We start from the raw sequence: 14,550 nt of genomic DNA, 5'->3' as shown, positions 1-14,550 counted from the left end.
AGAATTCTTTTCAGAACCACCCCCAGCCATTGTGTCTTCCATCGAAGTCCCAATGTGCTGCAATCCTCCCATGCATGGATTGATATATTCACTGAGCATCTCCTCTGGGCCAGGTCCACGTCAGATGGGTGTCCCCGAGAGGCGCAGACGCAGTCCTCTGCCTTCAGGGCTTCACAGCCAAGTGCAGGAGTTCATGCGTCCAGTGAACACTGGCCGGGCCCCGGCTTTGTGCCAGGCATTGTCCTAGGAGCTGGAGTACAGCAGCCACAAAGAGTGATGGCGTCTGCCCCCACAGGACTTGTGCTGCCCGGGAAGGAGCAGACAACAAACAGTGACGACCTCTCCTGTGTACAGAGGGCTCGCTCTCCCAGTCGCTCTTCTGAGCACTCTGTATGCGTTACTGCTTGGATCCTCACAGCAACCCTTTGTCTCGGGTACTATTACAGTCTCCATTTTATAGATGAGGAAACTGAGACTTGGAGCAGTCGAATAACTCAGTCCAGTTGCTCAGCTCGTAAATGGTGGACTGAGATCTTAACGCAGGCCATAGAGTCGACGCTGCGAACCACTGCGCTGTGCTGCTGCCTGGGTAATTACCCAGACAGACAAGGCGCACACCCAACAGTGGGAACGCCGGGCTCAGGGACAAACAGGAACATGAAAGACACTGGCAAGGACATTGGGGCACTCGGGCAAGCCCTCCTGCAGGGTAGGCATCAGAGCTTAGGCCTCAACAGCAAGAAGGAGCAGACACGGACAGCGGCTTTCAACTGAGGGTGCTCCAGAACGCCCTGGAAATGTGAAAAGCAAAAATTCCCGAACTTCCTCCTAGATGTTCTGTGCTGAAATATAATAGTGGGGCCGGTGCCGTGGCACAGTAGGTTAATCCTCCACCTGCAGTGCCGGCATCCCGTATGGGCGCCAGTTCTAGTCCTGGCTGCTCCTCTTCCAAACCAGCTCTCTGCTGTGGCCTGGGAAAGCAGTAGAAGATGTGGCCCAAGTGCTTGTGCCCCTGCACCCACATGGAAGACTAGGAAGAAGCTCCTGGCTTCAGATTGGTGCAGCTCCGGCCGTTATGGCCACTGGGGAGTGAACCAATGGAAGGTGTCTCTTCTCACTGTAACTCTACCTCTCAAGTAAATAAATAAAATCTTTTTTTTTTTTTTTTTTTGGCCAGGCAGAGTGGACAGTGAGAGAGAGAGAGAGACAGAGAGGAAGGTCTTCCTTCTGTTGGTTCACCCATCAGTGGCCGCTGCAGCCGGTGTGCTGCGGCTTGTGCACCACGCTGATCTGAAGCCAGGAGCCAGGTGCTTCTCCTGGTCTCCCATGGGGTGCAGGGCCCAAGCACTTGGGCCATCCTCCACTGACTTCCCAGGCCACAGCAGAGAGCTGGCCTGGAAGAGGAGCAACTGGGACTAGAACCCAGCACCCATTTGGGATGTGGGGAGTGAACCAGCAGATGGAAGATCTTTCTCCCTCTCTGTCTCTCCCCCTGTCACTCTACCTTTCAATAAATAATTAAATGTTCTTACAAAAGAATCATCAACCATTGCAGACATTCTAAGCGTCAGGTAAGAAGCATCCCAGGTACGAGACAAGATCATCTTCACAACTCAGTTGATGCCCTGGGGTTTCTGCTGACTGTCAGGCTCACCTGGAGGGCAAGTTGCTGGCTGTGACCAAGATGGCTGCAGTCCCATCAAGGCGGATCCCCAGCAGTGTTAACAAGGATGCGGCCGGGCCACACAAAAACAAAAAGGCCTGAATGAGGGCCCTGAAGACCATCCACACCCATTCTTGGCCAGACACTAGAATTTGTGAGTGCCTTTGTCACAGCTCGCCACTAAACTGTGCAGTGTGTGTGGAACGAATACCTGCATAACGTATCGGCTAAGGCAGGGTTTCGCGGCCTGGGCACTGTGGACCCTCGAGGCTGCTAGTTCTTGGTTGTGGGGTCATCCGTGCAGTGCAGGACGTTGAGTCGCATCCCTGGCCTCCACCAACTGGACAAGAGTGTCAACCCCATCTCGCCTCACAGCAAGCAAAACTGTCCCCGGCCATCGCCACCCTCCTCTGGAGAGCAGAGCGCCTTGGGGTTGAGAACCACTGGGGGAAAGAGAGGGGCTGTCGGGCCCTAGCAGGGTCCAAATCTCGGCTCTGCCACTTCCCAGCTGGGTGACCTGGAGAAAAATACTTAGCTTCTCTGTGCCTCTTTTTGCTCATCTGTTGAGTAAGGATGATAAAGTATTTGGTCTCACAGAGTCACCAGAGTTAAATGCAACGATACCTGTGAAGTACACACGCAAGCGCTCAGAGAAGTCCAGCTGTCTCTGCTCCTGTGCTTTAAGGAAAACAGCACTCAGCCTAGGACTGGGCACAGACGAGTACTTAACAAAGTCACCTAAGATTGCCTCTCTTACTGCTTTCTTACTCATACCTGGACTGCTCCCCCTGCCACTGTCGCGTCCTCGGCACCTGGCTGGCTCTCGCTCACGCTTGCCAAAAGGAAGCCAGCAGGCTTGAGAGGAGGCCGGGGAGGCTGTGCACATTCGGAAGACGTGACCTTGCGGCTCAGCATTCTTCAGCGTCTCTGAGTGAACGCAAGTTTTGCAGTAGGGAGGGTTACTGTGTTTGCAGTACAGCAACTATACTCACAATCCAAAAATTTTCCAAAGGTTATGTTCCGAAGAATACTAAGCTCAAAGTGCGTTTCTCTTTAAGGCAGGTTTTCAGGCCAGAAATGCAGGCTACCCTTTCCCTTCCTGTGCAAATCAGGCATGTTCCAACAGAGAAGACGGAGAAGCCCTGCGGTCGCGTCACCAGAGCCTGAGCTCTGGGACCCCGGGGACCAAGTCTGGCTCCTCATGGTCGCCCCACTCCTGGCATAAAGCTGAGCCAAGGCATACTTAATAAAAATATGACAAATGAGTAAAGGAAACGAATATCTACATAAATGAACTTGTTAATTAAAGAATCCCGTTTGTGGTGTTTAACGAGGGCATGCCAAGCTTGGAAGACCACTGCACCGTGCACAGCCCCAGGACTAACGCCTCCCAGCCCACCCTTCCTGGGATGACGAGGTGCAGCGGAGCAGCTGCGGAGGCAGCCATGACCACAGGGTCGTTCCTGGCATCGGTGGCTCCCAGAGATTTCATCTGCAGTGAAAACTCATTGAAAACATTTCACTTAAGCTCCAAAATGAGACCTAGGGGATGAAAAAAGGAAATGCATTCTTGGTCAAAAGGATTCTTTTTCTTTAAAAATGCATTTATTCAGTCAAGAGACAGAGGCAGACAGACAGAAAGAGATACAGCGCTCCCATCTGTTAGTTCACTCCCTAAGCGCCTGTGACAGCCAGGGCTGGGCTGAGGCTGAAGCCAGAAGCTGGGTCACGCCCGTGGGTAACAGAGATCCGTCCTCTTGGGCTATCACCTGCTTCCTCCCAGGGTGTGCATTAGCAGGAAGCTGGAATCAGGTACAGAGCCAGGACTTGAACTCAGTCACTCCAATATGGGATGTAGGTGCCCCAGCTGGAGTCTTAGCCGCTAAGCCAAATGCCCGCCCCAGGATTCCACGTTTTTAAAGCAACATGACAATCTCCGGTGCCATTCTGTGTGCACTGGCGTGGTGGAGGAAACACACAGAAGTGATCCCACTCTCGCTGCTCACAGCTGAACAAATGTCTGTCACAGCATGGGCACAGCTCCTACACCCCAGAAGACTGACTCTGAGTCACAATTCTATTCAACAGCGAGTCTTTGGCTTATGGAAAAAGTCAAGGAAGTTGCCTATTGCAAGCTTGTTCCAGGTTCTGACTTTTCAAGTATGTGTTTAAGTGAATGCCCACCTTGTTTGCTTCTAACCTGTCCCTCCAGGTGAACAGTTAGCAAACTAAGTCACCGTGGGAAAATGGGTTCCACAGGCACAAACGATGGCAGCAGACATGGGAGAACCTCCGCTGAGATGGAGCTGGGTCTCTGAGTGCCCGCTCCCTGCCAGACACAGTTCTAGGTATTTCACATGTGTGCCTAACTGATTCACCCAACATACAGCTCACAGAGCAGCACGCTCCAGCCCCGAGAGGTTCAGTGGCTGGGCCGGGCCCAGGACACAGGCCAGTCAAGGTAGGGGCTGGCCCACGGACCAGTCCCAGCACTCCACCCCGTAATCACCAAGGCTGCTCTACCGTTTAGAAAAGGCTTAAGATCTGCTTTACTTACACATTTATATAATTAATACTGGAATTAATTCTCTGCTGGCAGCATGGAAGACATGGGGAGAAACAGCCCGCGTCTGCACCCAGGATGCAGGAGATTTTTCCAGCACTTAATACCCCCAACTCGCTACTTAACAAGAAAGGCAAGAGACAGCTGTCACTTAAGAACTGAGCACTGCGCCGACTCTCCCCCTTTGTTGTCTTCTGTTATTGCCAAAAAACATCTAAAGCAAACAGAAAACTCCGGCATGCCAGCCAACTTGCATCATTTGAAGGAATCAATTACAAATGATGATATTCAGAGCAGTCATATTCCAGCCTACCTCCTCCTTCCCGCCCTCTGAACACTGCTTGATCGAATGTGAACACCAGGCCAGGAATTTCCCTTATATCTCATTTAATCCCTAGCTTAACCTGAAAAGTGACTTTTTAAAGATTTTATTATTTATTTGGAATGCAGAGCAAAAGAGAGAAGGGGTGGACTCCATCCACTAGTCCACTTCCCAAATGGCCACATTAGCCGGGACGGGGCCAGGCCGAAGCCAGGAACTCCATCAAGTCTCCCATGTAGGTGGCAGAGCCGTAGCACTCTGGCCAACATCCACTGCCTTTCAGGAACAATAGCCTGAAGCTGTGTTGGAAGCAGAGCAGCTGGGAGAAGCCAGCACTCCAACACGGGATGCTGCCATCACAAGTCGCAGCTCAAACCCCTGCACAACACTGGCCTGAAAAAGCAGACATTGGCCGGCGCCGTGGCTCACTTAGCTAATCCTCTGCCTGCGGCACCGGCACCCCAGGTTCTAGTCCCAGTTGGGGCGCTGATTCTGTCCCGGTTGCCCCTCTTCCAGTCCAGCTCTCTGCTATGGCCCGGGAGTGCAGTGGAGGATGGCCCAAGTGCTTGGGCCCTGCACCCCATGGGAGACCAGGAGGAAGCACCTGGTTCCTGGCTTCAGATCGGCACAGCGTGCCGGCTGTAGTGGCCATTTGAGGGGGTGAACCAACAGAAGGAAGACCTTTGTCTCTCTCTCTCTCTCTCTCTCACTGTCTAACTCTGTCAAAAAAAAAAAAAAAAAGCAGACATTGCCCCCGTTTTAAAGATGAAAGGACTGAGGGTCAGAGTGATCCCATGTTTTTGCTATGATCATATTCTACTAAAGGACACAGGAAGCATTCTAAATGAAGCCTCTGTTTCCAAAAACTCTAGTTCTGGCTGTCCTACGCATTTGAAGGTAGATTCATCAGACAAGTCCCCCAAGCTCCAGAAAACAAATGTTTAGCCCAATATGCTCACAAGAGCTGGAGGTGCTATGTTATTACAATTGAGGTTCTGCTAGTTAAGAAGCAGAACCAATTAAAAGGCTATTTCCTTTGTTCTGAGCTACCTCAGGCTTGTTGACAAGATTGACAATACAGCAGAGTGATGGTTAATAACTCTGAACTGAAATGCTAGGAATCTGAGCAGAAGTGAAGGACCACATGATCACACGTAACCGTGGGTGGGGCTCAGTGGTGAGGCCAACACTTGTGAAAACGGAATTAATAGCAAAGCTTCTGGTATCCTTCCAGTCCATCAGAGTGTGACATGTTTAAAAAATGTTTTAATATTTTTCCATATTAATACAAATCAAGTAGAGACATAAAATCTCTGTGTCTTTCATTTCTTTCAGGTAGAAGCACAGTTTGCCATATTCAAATACAAGATCTTGATAACTAATGCTTGCCCATGAAAGACTAATAACAATGCATCAACGGCTACAATTTATTTCCCATTCTGCTTGAAAATGTTCAGAAAGCCCTAGGTGAACCATTTCTTCCAGAATTTTACAGCTTCGCTGATGTTTTCCAGGGCACTCATCCCAAACTGTGGGGGTGGCAGTGGGGTTGGGGATGTCCTCCTGATGCCAGAACCTTCATCTGATTATTTGAGTGTTTAAGATTCACTTATTCGGCCGGCGCCGTGGCTCAGTAGGCTAATCCTCTGCCTTGCGGCGCCGGCACACCAATTCTAGTCCCAGTCGGGGCACCGGATTCTGTCCTGGTTGCCCCTCTTCCAGGCCAGCTCTCTGCTATGGCCCAGGAGTGCAGTGGAGGATGGCCCAAGTGCTTGGGCCCTGAACCCACATGGGAGACCAGGCAGCCATTGGAGGGTGAACCAATGGCAAAAGGAAGACCTTTCTCTCTGTCTCTCTCTCTCTCACTGTCCACTCTGCCTGTCGAAAAAAGAAAAAAGAATAAAAAAAGATTCACTTATTCATTTGATGAACTGCTTTTGAGCAATAGTTTTGTTGTTGTTGTTGTTGTTGTTTTTTAGATTTTGTTTGTTTACTTGAAAGAGTTATAGAAAGGCAGAGAGAGAGAGAGGTCTTCCATCTGCTGGTTCACTCCCCCAATTAGCTGCAATGGCCAGAGCTACACCGATCTGAAGCCAGGAGCTAGGAGCTTCTTCTGGGTCTCCCACATGGATGCAGGGGTCCAAGGACTTGGGCCATCTTCTACTGCTTTCCCAGGCCATAGCAGAGAGCTAGATTGAAAGTGGAGCAGCCCGGACTTGAACTGGTGCCCATATGGGATGCTGGCACTGCAGATGGAGGCTTTACCTGCTACCCCACAGAGCCAGCCCCCAGCAATAGTTTTTTGTCTCATTCACTTTCCCTAACATTGAACTAGGGCAGAATGGGAAATGGACCAGGTTGAGCTCCATGGTCATAAAAAACAAACTAAATAAACTAACACCTGGAAGGTGTGTGACTATGTCACCGGGTATGTTCAAATCCAAACTCCAGAGCCTGTGACTGTGACCTTCTTTGGGACTAACATCTTTGCAGATACCAAGTCAAATGAGGACATAATTAGATCAGAACGGATCTTAAATCCAAAGACTGATGGGTTCCTCTGTAAGAAGAGGAAATGCGGCCGTAGACACAAGACACGTGAGGAGTGGGCCACTGAAGACAGACACAGAGTCTGGGGTGACACAGCTTCAGGCCAAGGAACACCACGGACTGACAGCACCACAGGAGCTAGGACAGGTGAGGGAGGGTTCTCCCCAAGACCCTTGAGAGACAGCACAGCCCTGCCGGTGTTTTCATCTCAGATTCTGGCCTCCGTAACAGTGAGAGAGGAAAGTTCTGTTGTTTAAACCACCCAACTGGTGACTGTTTGTTATGTAGTCCTAAGAAACCAAACAAACAACTAAGACAGTATCAGAGTAGGACATGGGGTACAAAGGAAATGCGGACGGCTGAGGGGTAGGAGTGAGCGTGGAGGGATGGGCTCATTTGGATGGTGTGGTCAGAGGAAGGCGGGCTAGCACAGGGGCAGGACTGTCAGACGCAAGATGCTTAGCTTGGGTGCCTGTGCTAGCTTGCACTGCTAGAACCAGACTCGTGTGAATGGGAGGCCTGAACAGCAGGTATTTATTGCTCACAGCTTTGGGGGGGGGGGGTCCAAGTTTCCCCCTGAGGCCTCTGGTCTTGGCTTGCAGTTGCTGCCACATCGCTGGGTTCCCACGGCCGCTTGTTTGCAGGTTTGGAGAGAGAGGAGGTGGGCACTCGGGATTTCCTCTTTCAAGGACATTAATCCTACTGGATCAGAGCTGCACCTTGTGGCCTCCTTTAACCTTATTTACTCCAAATAGAGAACTAACTACTCTTGGGTTAAGGATTCAACACAGGAACCCTGTGGGCACATGTGCATTCAATCTATAACAGAGATGATACCCCAAGTGAAGCCCTACTAACGATTCAAAACACACGGGTGACTGTGAGATCCTGGTGAAGCAGGTGCCAGTTCAGTTCCCCAAGTCCTTCTGCATGCGTTAGGACGTATGTCTCCTGCGTCCTGGCCCAGATTTGCAGATGTGGCCTCTGAGCCACACAGATGGGACCATTCTAGGGATCAGCAATCCATTTCATATTCTTTTTTTTTTTTTTTTTTTTTTTTTTTTTTTTTACAGGCAGAGTGGACAGTGAGAGAGAGAGACAGAGAGAAAGGTCTTCCTTTTGCCGTTGGTTCACCCTCCAATGGCCGCCGCGGCCGGCGCGCTGCGGCCGGCGCACCACGCTGATCCGATGGCAGGAGCCAGGAGCCAGGTGCTTTTCCTGGTCTCCCATGGGGTGCAGGGCCCAAGCACCTGGGCCATCCTCCACTGCACTCCCTGGCCACAGCAGAGAGCTGGCCTGGAAGAGGGGCAACCGGGACAGAATCCGGCGCCCCAACCGGGACTAGAACCTGGTGTGCCGGCGCCGCTAGGCGGAGGATTAGCCCAGTGAGCCGCAGCGCCGGCCCATTTCATATTCTAATAATGACAAGGTTGACACTGACATTTTCCATAAATCCATTAATTCCAAGTTTGTTTATGATCAGCAAACTCAGTGGGTCAGTGAGGTCTACTAAAAGCATTCCACGCCATAAATAAGGACAGGAATGGCTACATAATCAGCTGGGGCCAGTGCAAAATAAAAATGAGGTACCCTCGGCGCTGTGGGATAGTGAGCTAAGCCTCGGCCTGCAGTACCGGAATCCCCTATGGGAGCCGGTTCATGTCCCAGCCGCTCTATTCTGATCCAGCTCTTGCCATGGCTTGGTAAAGCAGTGGAAGATGGCCCAAGTGCTTGGGCCCCTGCACCCACGTGGGAGACCCAGAAGAAGCGCCTGGCTCCTGGCTTCGGATCGGCTCAGCTACAGCACTGCAGCCATCTGAGGAGTGAACCAGCGGATGGAAGACCTTCCCTCTGTCTTTCCCTTTCCCTCTCTCTGTCTATAACTCTACCTCTCAAATAAATAAATAAAAGCTTTAAGAAAAGAAAGAAACTGAGAGGCCCTCTGAGAAAACATTAAGAAGAATTCCAAGCTGGTGACGGCAGAGCACTAAGGCAGGTGAGGCGAGTGGCCCTGAGAAGCATCAGCCCAGTGCAACTGATTAAGACTCTTATCTGTGTGCGGTACACATCACCAAGAGGACCACGTGTTTTCCAGGAAACTGTACCATATCATTTAAAAAAATTACTCCTTTTTCATTTTACTTGAAAGGCATAGAGACAGAGAAACAGAGATCTGAATGGCTGGTTTATTCCCTAAATGCCCAAAACAGCCAGTGCTGGGCCAGGCTGAAGTCAGGAGCTAGGACTTGATCCAGGCCTCCCACGTGGACAGCATGGACTCAGGCACTTGAGCCACCGCCTGCTGCCTCCCACAGGAAGCTGGGTGGGAAGTGGCTCTGGGACTCTGCAGGTGCTCTGATTGGGATGCAGGTGTCCCACGCAGCTTCTTAGCCACTGCACAAAATGCCCAATCCCTGACCTGATGTTTTTGCTTTTTGTTGGTTTGTTTGCTTCCACTGCCCTCGCTCCCCAAGTTAAGGAAGGGTGATGACAATGCAGCTATAACCCTTTCCTCCCCAGGAGACCTCTAGGGTGAGGAGACGTTGGATCTGAGCTCTCCCAGGAGGTCAGAAGAAGTGGTAGAGATGAGACGAGAGTGGGGGCCTGGCAGACCCATGTAAGGACTGGGCTGCATTTCCACTGCGAGGAGACCTCAGCAGCAGGCTCGGGCAGGGCGTCGTGTGATCTGGCTTGACACTTCTGAATGCTGCCCCAGCTGCTGTGAGGAGTGCACAAAAAAAGATGTTCTTTGTGACCCTGAAAGTGACAGAATCGTGAGAGAAATGGTCAAAACTGCCGTTCAGACCCAACACAGCAGGTAGCACAGAGGTTCTATGTTAATGGTCTGGGTTTTTTTGTTTGTTTGTTTGTTTGTTTGTTTGTTTTGTTTGTTTGTTTGTTTGTTTTTAACAGAGTTAAACAGTGAGAGAGAGAGACAGAGAGAAAGGTCTTCCTCTTTCCGTTGGTTCACCCCCCAAATGGCCACTACTGCTGGCACGCTGCACTGATCCAAAGCCAGGAGCCAGGTGCTTCCTCCTGGTCTCCCACGTGGGTGCAAGGGCCCAAGCACTTGGGCCATCCTCCACTGCCCTCCCAGAGAGCTAGACTGGAAGAGGAGCAACTGGGACTAGAACCCGGCACCCATATGGGATGCCAGTGCCACAGGCAGAGGATTAGCCAAGTGAGCCACAGCGCCGGCCCCTGGTCTGGGTTTTGATTTAACTTTTATTTCCATGGCTATTTATTTGAGGTCTGTCTTCTTAGTAAACAACACCATGGAGCAGTTGCCTTGTTCTCAACTCTAAGGCCTAGCACAAAGCCTGGCACAAATTAACACCCAATAAATATTTGCTTTTTTTCCAAAGATGTATTTTATTTCTTTGAGAGGGAGAGACACACACACAGAGATCTTCCATCTGCTAGTTCCCTCCCCAAATGGCTGCAACAGCTGGGACTGGGCCAGGCTGAAGCCAGAAGCCAGGAGCCAGAGCACTTGGGCCCAAGCACTTGGGCCCATCTTCTGCTGCTTTCCCAGGCACATTAGCAGGGAGCTGGATCAGAAGTGGAGCAACCAGGACTCAAATCATCACCCATATGGGATGCCAGCACTGCAGGCAGCAGCTTCACCCACTGAGCCACAATGCCTGCCCCAGAATTGTTCTCTTGAAGCCAAATGCTTGTGTCGCTGTTTTCTCTTGGACTTCATTGTAGTATAATATAGATAACAGAAAGCTGACCATGGGAGTCACGTTTCCGTGTCCAGCGCCATGGCATTCAGTCCGCTCACGTCTTGTACAACCACCATCATCACCACCCATCTCCAGTAAACCGTTCATCAGCCCAAACTGAAACGCAGCACCCGTTACATAGCAACTCCCCTCACCTCCCTCCCAGCCATGACAACCACTGTTCTACTTTCTGTCGCTATAAATTTGACTATTATAGGTACCTTCTAAAAACTGCCTGGAATTCACTATAAAGTAATACAGAAAGAAATAAAGATGAATGAAACACACAAAATATTGTTCAATCTACAAAAGCACTATCCAATAGAACTTTCTCTAACAATGGAAACCTTCTACATCTAAGCTATATAATACATGTAGCTATTGCACCTTTGAAACAGAGTGTGATTAAGGAACACGATTTCATTTTATTTAATGTAAATTGCTACATGTGGCTGGCGTCTGTCTTACTGGACAGCAGAGGCCTATGATGGCTGGAGGGAGGTTCATGGTAACGACTCCTCCATTTGAGCATGTCTGAAGATTGCTAAAATAAAAATGCATAAAATGACTTGGCTGCTTTCTGTCCTTGGGTAACCTTGGCCAGTGGCTTGTTCCCCTTCAGTCTCTCACCTGTAACTTGGGGCCCCATAGCTGCTGCTCCCAGCCCCTGCAGTTCCTGTGTGGCCTTGACATCTGCTGAGCCTCAGAGACTGCACATTCCCCAGCTGTCACCGGATATGCCCCCCACCCCCAGCCAGAGGGAGCCGCAGCAGCACTGGGTTTGTTCCCTAGCACTGGGCCAGCTGCACCCCATCCGGTCCTCCATCCAGCAGGCTTCAATCCCTGGCCCACCGATGAAATGATTCACACAAGTCACCTGCGTCTTCTCGGGAAGCAGGGTCACCTTAACCTCCTGTTACTACAGAAAGTGTTGGTTCATTCTCTTCCTGACGGCCACCCCGCCCTGGCAGCCCTAAACGTTTTCCAGTGCCCTTCTCTCAAGGCTGAGTATGCGGCTAAATCCCTGCTGTTAAGCTCATCTGCCTGTAGTAGGATGCCCTGTATTCAACAATCTCATATTAGGGTGGGAGACCCTTTTTCACCCACAGTGTGAGCGGAAGGCAATTAGAATATATATCCCAGGGCCGGTGCTGGGGCGGAGCAGGTGAAGCCGCCACCTGCAGTGCCGGCATCCCATATGGGCGCTGGTTCAAGTCCTGGCTGCTCCACTTCCGATCCAGCTCTCTGCTATGGCCTGGAAAAGCAGTGCAGGATGGCCCTAGTGCTTGGGCCCCTGTACCCACATGGGAGACCAGAACAAGCTCCTGGCTCCTGGCTTTGGATTGGCATAGCTCCAGCCTTTGAGGTCATCTGGGGAGTGAACCAGCGGATGGAAGACTTCTCTCTCTCTCTGCCTCTTCTCTCTGTGTAACTCTGCCTTTCAATTTTTTTCAAAAAAAAATTATTTATATATTTGAAAGGCAGAGTTACAGAGAGGCAGATGGAGAGAGAGAGAGAGTCTTCCATCTGCTGGTTCACTCCCGTTGGCTGCAGCAGCCAGAGCTGTGCCAATCCAAAGCCAGGAACCAGGAGCTTCTTCTGGGTCTCCCATGTGGGTACAGGGGCCCAAGGACTTGAGCCATCTTCTACTGGTTTCCCAAGCCATAGCAGAGAGCTAAATCGGAAGTGGAACAGCCAGTACTCGAACCAGCGCCCACATGGGATGCCAGCATTGCAGGCAGCAGCTTTACCCTCTACACCACAGCACCAGCCCTGAATAAATAAATCTTTTATATATGTGTGTGTGTGTATATATATATACCACACACACACACACTCCTAATATGATATTTTTGAGAATTACATGAAATGCACAGACAAAACTACTTTCAAAATCTCAATAAAAAAAAGTTAAATGCAAGGGGTTTATTAACCTTGCTGTAGGTTTTATTAATCCTCTGCAAATTGAGAAAGAATTCTCAGACTGTTGTTGCAACTAAGTGGGTGACTACCTGGCCCAACCTCATGATTCACCCCTAACTGCTCTGGTGGTTAAATAGAACCGCATCGTCTTCTCTAACTCATGTTTGCTTTTCACTCCACGACAAATCATAAACATATTTTTACTTTGATTTAATCTCTTTTAAGAGCCCTACCTTATTTCGGTGCAGAGCAATATAATTAATCTAATGAACTTCCTCGCTGATCTCATCCATTTCCGGTACTTTGAATTACTCTGAATACCCTCTAAATGCCGCTGACTCATTAATTTATGTCTCTAGCCCATTCATCTCTTACTCCCAGACCTGCGCACCCAGCTGCCCGCTTGACCTCTCCACTGGGGTGCGCCACAGGTTCTGCAAATTTAATGAGTCCCACTCACATCCCCTGACTCCTCCAGTGTCTTGTCTCCTTCAGACCAGCTTTTGCATCCTAGCATCCCCTCATTAATAAATGAAATTCTGGGGCCGGCAGTGTGGTGTATCGGCCTAAGCATCCACTTGCCGCACCGGCATCCCAAATGGACACCGATTCTGTCCCGGCTGCTCCTCTTCTATCCAGCTCTCTGCTATGGTCTGAGAAAGCAGTGGAAGATGGCCCAAGTCCTTGGGCCCCTGCATCCATGTGGGAGACCTGGAGGAAGCATCTGGCTCCTGGCTTCAGATTGGCCCAGCTCCGGCCACTGCAGCCTTCAGGAGTGAACCAGCAGATGGAAGATCTTTCTCTCTATCTCTCCTGATCTCTGTCTGTAACTCTACCTCTCAAATAAACAAATAAAATCTTAAAAATAAATAAAATTCTGACTCAAGTTGACAATGCATTGGTATGAGAACTATGCTTTTTAATTTTTTAGAATTACCTTTTTAAGTGTCATTATTTTAAAATGTCAACAACTAGGAGCCAGTGTTGTGGCATAGAAGGTAAAGCTGCCGCCTATGATGTCGGCATCCTATATGGGCGCCAGTTCAAGTCCCAGCTCCTCCACCTCAAATCGAGCTGCCTGCTAATAATGCACCTGGGAAAAGCAGAAGAAGATGGCCCAAGGGCTTGGGCCCCTGCACTCACACAGGAGACCGGGAGGAAGCTCCTGGCTTCAGCCTCACCCCATCCCACCCACTGCAGCCATTTGGGGAGTGAAGCAGTAGATAGAAGACCTCTCTCTCTGTCTCTCCCTCCCTTTCTCTCTGTAACTCTGTCTTTCAAATAAATAAAATGAATCTTTAAAAAAATCAATAACCACCCCCTAAACACAGATGCTACTCAACTTACAATGGGATTGCATCCAGATAAATCCATTGTAAATTGAAAATATCATAAGTTGAAAATGCACATAAGACGCCCACCCTACTGAACATCTCAGCCTAGCATCACAGCACACTGTAGAGCATCCCGTGTTTCCTGTCTTCATCGGTGGCAGACTGGCAGCTGCGACGGCGGCCACCACCCAGCATGATGAGAGTATCGTACCACATATTGCTAGCGTGGGAAAAGATCAAAATTCAAAATGAAGTTTCTAATGAACGCATATTGCTTTCACAACATCCTAAAGTTGAAAAATCGCAAGTCGAACCATCATAGAAATTCAGGACCATCTCACTACATTTTTACTTTCTACATCACTTCCAGAAAGGAAAGAGTTACAGCAACCTCTGACCCATTCTTTCCCAACCAGGGAGCCCCTGGAAATGACGGCCTCCCCCAGACCCTCTTAAAAATGGGCAGT

The sequence above is a fragment of the Oryctolagus cuniculus genome, chromosome 19 (assembly GCF_051225735.1).
Source record: "Oryctolagus cuniculus isolate XC-2025 breed Fujian yellow rabbit chromosome 19, ASM5122573v1, whole genome shotgun sequence".
NCBI lineage: Eukaryota > Metazoa > Chordata > Mammalia > Lagomorpha > Leporidae > Oryctolagus > Oryctolagus cuniculus.
Note: the sequence above shows the minus strand (reverse complement) of the source record.